An 8,103-nucleotide genomic window follows, 5' to 3' on the forward strand; every position below is an offset into this window, starting at 1 on the left:
TTTGTTCTAACTAAGAGAAAAAAAATTGTACTTACAATCTAGGAATCCTAGAGATATTTCATTATCTTGAACAAATGTTTTATTGACACATACTTTCACATGAAAGAAAACATAAAAGAGAACATTAAAGAGAAATTGATGATTGTGTTTATGAAAAAAAAATTCAATGTGCCCAGAAAAATATTAAACTTCTCAATATTTTATTTCATTGAGAACATAGGAAAGTTATTACAAAGTTACTACAACAACAACATATAAATTAGTTTATGGTAAAATCTAACTAACGAGTGTTTTTATAGTAAATAATGATAATCTAAATCGAAAGAATAGATCATTAATTTAAAAAATAAAACTAAAATAAAAAGAAAGACATCACTTTTAAAAAAATAAAAATATAAATAATGATGCTGGGATTCAAAGTATGTCCTAAATTATTTTTTCCCTCGTTTATATTTAAAAATCAAAGGAATATGTAGTATTTATTAAAAAATAAAATAAAACATGGAATATGTAGTATTTATTAAAAAATAAAATAAAACATGGCGCGCCTTGATTTTTTACCTTGATTTTTGGTTGGGGGGTGTGTGTTATTATGATTATTAAAATTTTATGATTACAACTTCATTTTGTTAGAAAGATATAAAAAATAAAATAAAAACTTAAAGAAAATAAATAAATAAATATTAACAAAACAAAAATAATAATTTTAAAAAATAAAAGAGTTATTACTAAAAATAAAGTTAAAAAAAGAAAATAAATGTTAATTAATAATAGTTGATCCATTTCTAAATGTATAAAATTAAATAATTAGTATCAGTATAAACAGTTACTAAATAGATTTTAAAGAATTTCTAATACAATTGGCGACGGTTACAACAATCACAATTTTAAACTCACGACAATTTAAAACTGTTGTAATCAGCATTGAAAATGTAATAAAATTCAAGACAGTTAAAAACCATCGCAAATAACTATTTGAGGCCGTTCACTAATCGTTACAAATAGTAATGATAGTTGGAGTGACGGTTTTTAAACCATCGTAATTCATATTGGAGAAATATTTTTTCAGGCGGAACAATAAACATCGTGACCCAAATTTTGTGGCTATTTGAACCACAGTAACTCTAAACAATGGCGAAAAAGAAGAATAATGGCTCACTAAACAAAAGAGACAAAAAGAAAAAAAGATCTTTACCTTTTGGTATATATATAGACATTGAAGAAGCCCACAATCAACAATAGACAAGAGCACTAAAGCACATTTAACACCCTAGATCTGACCTCAATCTTGCAAAAATACTCATGTACTATAACAATACTGCCCCCATCCTAGAAGTCTGGCGCCATGTGGGAAAACTACACTATCAAATATTTTGGTTACAAGACATACATTTAATGTGCACGTTCTCAAGGTTCCCTGCTCCAACTTAACATGTATTTTCCCCCGTCTCTAAAGTGGGACCGACTAAGATACGTAAAAATAACAAAGAAGAACAAACTTTAGGTCATGCTTAATGTACCCGTCACAATCCTAAATCCATATGGAGCATTAAGAACTTGGGGGACTTTGTTATGAGCCTGCCTGACGACCCAACAAGATCGACCAAACGCCAAAGGTCTAACCCTAGACACCCTCACAGAAGATCGGTGGATAGGCAAATCCTCTCCAAAGAGCCACACACCATGTCAAAACTATTTAATCATTATTAGTCGTTGGATCCTATCCCTTGTCTGTTGTACTCGACGCCACACCATGGATGAGGTTTTAATCGTCAGTCATATCTAAACTCATCTACGCTCCGTAACAAGTACAATTTCATTCACACTTGCAACGTTTCATCTCTCTAACCTCACTGAATTAGGTATTAGAATACTAACCTTGTTGTCACACTCCACTCTCCCGTATTTAAGATCAACACCACTGTATTAAAAAGCTTCGCATTGACACGACATCAATCTTCTATTTCACACCGAAATAGACACACATAAAAAAAACTAAAATACATAATATATTATATTAGTATACACATATATTATTCAACATAGAATAATAAGAAAACTGAAGTTCCACGGATACATGTACTATGCATAGTTTAGAAATAGTCATGCATGCCTTCAAACTAGTGTTGTGAATCGAATCCGTGATCATTTAAACTAGTCTCTCGATTATTTTTTAACCGAGTGGTAAAGTAACAAACAGTTTTTTATGACGTCATTCGCTACTTCGCCTCTTTAACTGAGGTTAAATCAACTTCGCGTTCGATGTTACATGTATTTTTTGTGGTAGTGTATGTCAAAATTCATTAAGATTAAATGCATTAAAAAATAATATACATGTCTTCAAACTAGAATTTTGCATTTGCATTAAGAGTGCAATCTCCCCCTTTTTAGCATTATCTCTTTACTTTAATAATGAGATTTCCTCCATCAATTCATCAATTTTTTAATTTTTTTAAGTGCAACAATTTTTTTTTGTATTTCCTTTATTCTTTCATTTGCTTCCGAAGAAAAAGAAAACGTCTATCTCATAGATTTATCAATTTGATATGAGGTTACTCTATGTCTCATACAATGAACATATCCAAAATGTTCTTTTTCAGAAACTTTCTCAAATACCTCACCCACACATTACAAATTCTTGTTCAATAATATTGTTCATCTAATAAAAAAATAAATCTCAATGCAACATGGTAAGCTTCACGTATTAGAAGCACACCGATCACTCATGTAGGTATGTAAACCAACCAAAGTAGGAAATTCCATATCATTGAAGTTTGAAAATAGCAAAGTTAAAAAAACTACAATCTACTTAAGTGTAACACTACAATAAAATATGTGATTAGCTACGACAGTACCGTAACTAATTAGCAGCTAATCTGTAGCTTGCAGAGTAGTTGGAGATTAGCTCCAGATTAAAATTAAACTGTAGCAAAATTAGTTTCATGAGTTTATATTTCCAAACTTTAGTGATAAAAATGAGAAAGTATCCATCACTAGCAACTGTATTATTTGGTGCAGCGGCTATTGCTTCATTGATAGTGCTAAAGTTTCCACTTCCATCTTGACTAACAACCACAATATCTCTTACCAAGACACTATCTTCATTGGTCTGAAGTAGTTTTCGCCCATGGCGTTTGGCTGAATCATAAATAGCGCGTGCTTTATTTGACATCCTCATTGGTAAACGACCATTTTTGAAGTTCAAATGTTTACCGTTTTGTGGCCATGATGTTCTTATCTTTTTTCAGGCATCCAACCCTTCAAGAACAAAGCTAGGGTTACACTATGAAGCTTTATCTCATCAGAGAGTGAACGACAAATCGTTCTTCACTCTTTGATCAGAAGAAGATATAGTGTTTAGACCATCCAAACATGTTTGTTGGTTAGTCAAAACTGCACTAAGGAACGTTTCGAAATCTTGTGCTTGAGAAGATGGAAGAACATTACTGTATGTATTTGTTGTGGCATAGGTGTTTGATAAGTATTCAAAACTTAGGCTTGCAAGGAATCGACAATCTTCGAGAGCGCAAATCATGGATTGAGACAAAGACGAGCTAACTTGAAGATACGAATCCAATAAGTTCATGAACTTACGCGATTGTGATAACGATTTTTGAATAGAAATGCGACCATAGTCATAGATGTTTCCATTTTGATTACCCATAATGGTTTTACAATAAGTAGGGTTTACAAGAGAGTTGCAAATGGTTTCTGGTGGAGCACCATTTGCTACACACAATGATACAAAGAACAAGATCATGGAAAGTATATAGGAGAAGTTCTTGAAGGCCATTGTTTTTTGGATGAAGGAATGAAGGAAGGATTGTTATAGCTAGATGGATCATGGATGAATATAAGGTGCATGGCTCGTAGGGTTTATATAGAAGATGAATATTTTTGGTGGCATTATTATAATCACTAGTGAGAATGATTGAAAGTCAACTATAGCTAGAAGGAATTTGTCTTTGTATTTATCTTTGATTTTTCTTTTGTGAAGTATTAAAATTTTTAAGGAAGAACTTAAACATTCATCAATTTCAATGTAATCATATAAACAAATGTATGCTAGGATTATGTTTACTTGTTTAGAATGGTATAAGGTTAGTCTGGTACACGGCTTATGATCTATATATCCGTGGAATATTAAATATTATAGTTTAGTTTGTCAATTGTGGGGTTAGTTCCCAACGATCACAAGACACAAAAATACAATAGAAAGTTCTTTTACGAGGAAGGATAAACTGTAATTTTAAAAGGGTATAATTGTAAAATTTATTAAGGAAATATTTTGTATATGTTTTGTTTGAATAATATCTATTTAAGATTTGTTGGGGTTATAAGCTAAATCCGTAAAAGTTTCGGTTTGGAGATTGTGTGATCAAGCTCTTTATTTAGGTTCGAGAAGAGTAAGTTGTTTTATTGTTTGACCAATCATCTATAATTTTCGGTGTTCATTGTTTCCTTTAACTATTTATTTTCTGCAATTTACATTATGCAATTTATTTTCTGTTGTTTGATTGTTAAACGTTTTCAAAATGGTTTTAAACTCTGATTACATTCCGAAAAGTTTTTTAAAATTAAATTATTCCGAACCACACAATTCACCCCCCTCTTAAGTGGAAAGTCACATGTCCAACAAGTGGCATCAAAGATTAATGCTTATTTAAGAATGAATCGTCTCAGAAGAAAGATGAATTCCAACAAGAGATCTTCTATAAACACGCAACCACTTTTAAATAATAGTATATTTAATATCTGACAAGCTTGGTTTAGAATTTTTCTTCAAAGTATATATATCAGGAATCATGGGACACAATAATCAATTGTTCGTTTATCCTTACTTATCAAGTAAATGATGAAGTAGTAGCTAAATATCATTCCATGGGGAAAAAATAGGAAAAGAATTTTTTTGAAATAGATTTTAAAACTAAGAGCTTTATAACAATGTCTCTAGAAGATAGTAAATTCCACTATATTAATCATTATCAAACCGCCAAGGAAATGTGAGATACTCTTGAAATGATATATGGAGTTTCTCCAAGTATCGAACAATTGAAGATGAACACACGAGGTGAAGAAGAGGAAAGATACTACTCTTAAATATTTTTCAAAGCTTATGAATATTGAGAAGTATGTTGGAAATTATATCACTAACAAATATCTAAGACTTAAGAATTGAAATTTTAATCCAACTCTTAAATTAAAAGATGGGAGCCTTCATTAGTTTCAGAAAAATTCAATAAAGAAGAAAATTATAGAGAAGTTGAACGAACTAGTTCGACTACTCGAAGATGAAGAAGCAAAAATCGAAGAATCATCAACTTCATCATACTTTTATCATACAACTATGGTAGAATCCTTCTAAAGAACATACTCAATAGTTAAATGATCCTCAGAAATTTCAACATCAAATGAAGGACCCTCTTATTCAAGGAATGACAAAGAAGAAGAATAAGTTTCTTCAATACTCGAATAGGGAAGGCGAGGACAAACATCAACCTCTGGGAGAAATATGAAAGAATCTTCTTCCAACAAAAAAGGTGAAATATGCTTAAAGGCATCCTACGATGCAGATAATATTCCAGGCATCAAACTATCTTATTCTCAACTGTTTAGAATGAGTGTTCAATTAGTGAAAGAAAATGATGAACTGAGAGAATGTATCTTAGGTCTCAAAGAATCATCAAGACATCTTAAAGAAATAAATTATTCATTCAAGATAGAAATAATTAAGATTAAAGATTCAAGAGAGGAATGTAACATGTGTGACTCCCTATAAAAGAAGTAATTGATCTTTGTGAAACCCTAGAAACGTTTACCCAAGGGAAAGTGAAGTTTGACCTGATCTTATCAAGTCAAATATTCTCCATTAATTAAAATGGACTAGGTTTCAAAAATGATAGAAAACCTAGGAAAGATATAGATCATAAGGAAAAGAAGTTTTCATTCTATAAGTGAACATACTATAAAATAATAGTTCACTTAGAACCTTTTTGTTTTGATAAATTTAAAAGATCTAAAGGTAGCCTCCAGAGATCTTCTGGGACTAAGAAAATATAGGAACCAAATGTGACCCCTGAAGGAGAATAGCGATCCAAAATGCAGCGGAATTTAAAAAATTTCTCCTTTAGTGATCCTTACAAATGGGCATGATCAGTGATAGAATCGTTACCTTTTGTGACAATTGAAACCTTTGATGCAGATATACGGAGAGATCACGAACGTTGAACGATGACAACGCCTCTACTCAGTCCACACGAATGGATTCCTTCAATCTCAGTGCTAGCTGCTACGAATGAAGGCTTTGAGTGAGAGAGAGAGAAACGGAATTGCAACTGCATTAAATGCTTCTGCACAAGGAATTTATTTATAGAACCACTTATGTGGGCTGCAAGCTAAAAAACCCACTTAAGTGTATGTGGCCCATATATTATAATATGCCAAATCACTTAAGCGCGTGGTACCTTACCATATTTCGTATTCTACTTAAGTACACCGTACCTTACAATGTTCTACAATTCACTTAAGTGCCCTGTACCTTACGGTGTTCCTTAGTTACTCTATCTCTCATCAATCCGTCCTTTTTGTGTGTGACCCTGTAGGTTTTTGCGGCATTGTCAATTATATTAAATCACACATTTAACATAATAAACTGTGAGCGGTATTTAGCAACACATCACTGCTACTCAAGACACGAAAATGTCATGTGATCTGACAAATCCTTCTGTGATAATAATTATGTGTATAATTACCTTTTTGCCCTTATATCTATATTGAACACAAGGCATAGACCGTGTCATCCTTGTCCAGTTCAATATTGGGCCCATAGATATTTATTTACACAGGATGGGCAAATTCCATCTAGGTCACTCATGTCCCTTAGCATGCTTCGTGGAGTACCCATCAACTGTCTTTATGGTCATCCAGTTACGGACAACGTTTGATCAGCAACAAGGCACTCGACTCTACATCTAGGGTCCATAGTGGTTTCAGGTTGAAGGGTGATATACACCATTATCACCATGAGAATATCTTATGACACTTTGCATAACATTCTATATAGTATTCTCATAGCGGGTCAATCCAGTATAAATATTACTCTTAATATTCATACCTATGTTTAAGACTTGATAACTCTTTATCCATGATCCATGAGATGTGATCATTAGTCTATATACATAATAGTCTTTATGCTCTAATGTTATCCAACTTCACAATAAAGCTCGACTACGAATACTTTAAGAATAGTGTCCTTATGTTTAATGCAATCTCATGATTAAGTCACACTTGATACATTAAACGGACTAGCTATTCTAGGGACTTTATTAAACAAACATAATAAAGAAAAAGCCTTTTTATAATTGATAAATAATTCGATACAAGTACCAAAAGTATTGGCCTCTAGGGCTTACACCAACAATCTCCCACTAGCACTAGAGCCAATCAGGCATACCCCTAATGCCTATAGATCTAGTATGGCCATCATGCTTCTGCTGCGCAAGAGGCTTTGTCAGTGGGTCAGCAATATTGTCAAGTGTAGGTACTCTGCATATTTTCACATCTGCTCTATCTATTATCTCTCGAATGAGGTGATAACGCCTAAGTATGTGTTTGGATCATTGGTGAGATCTAGGTTCCTTAGCTTGTGCGATAGCACCATTGTTATCACAATAGAGATCAATGGGATCCACAATGCTAGGAACCATGCCTAGTTCACTAATGAACTTTTTGATCCAAACAACTTCCTTTGTTGCACTTGAGGCAGCAATATACTCGGCCTCGGTTGTAGAATCAGCAACTTTATCTTGCTTTGAACTTTTCCAGCTCACAACGCCACCGTTTAAGCAAAACACATAACCAGATTGCGATCTAAAGTCATCCTTATCTGTCTGGAAGCTAGCATCGGTGTATCCAATTACAGCCAACTCTTCCTGACCTCCATATATCAAGAATGAGTCCTTAGTCCTTCTCAAATACTTAAGGATATTCTTGACAGCTACCCAATGAGCATCACCAGGATCAGATTGGTACTTACTCGTTGCACTTAAATCATACGAGACATCTGGTCGAGTACATAACATGGCATACATGATAAATCCTATT

General features: G+C 32.9%; 1 pseudogene; it reads right to left on the reverse strand.

Annotated features, from left to right (window-relative positions):
• Positions 1 to 2,860: 2,860 nt before the first annotated feature.
• On the reverse strand, positions 2,861 to 3,793 carry LOC127094670 (probable pectinesterase/pectinesterase inhibitor 20; annotated as a pseudogene).
• Positions 3,794 to 8,103: the final 4,310 nt, after the last annotated feature.

This window comes from Lathyrus oleraceus, chromosome 6, assembly GCF_024323335.1.
Source record: "Lathyrus oleraceus cultivar Zhongwan6 chromosome 6, CAAS_Psat_ZW6_1.0, whole genome shotgun sequence".
In the NCBI taxonomy this organism is placed as follows: domain Eukaryota; kingdom Viridiplantae; phylum Streptophyta; class Magnoliopsida; order Fabales; family Fabaceae; genus Lathyrus; species Lathyrus oleraceus.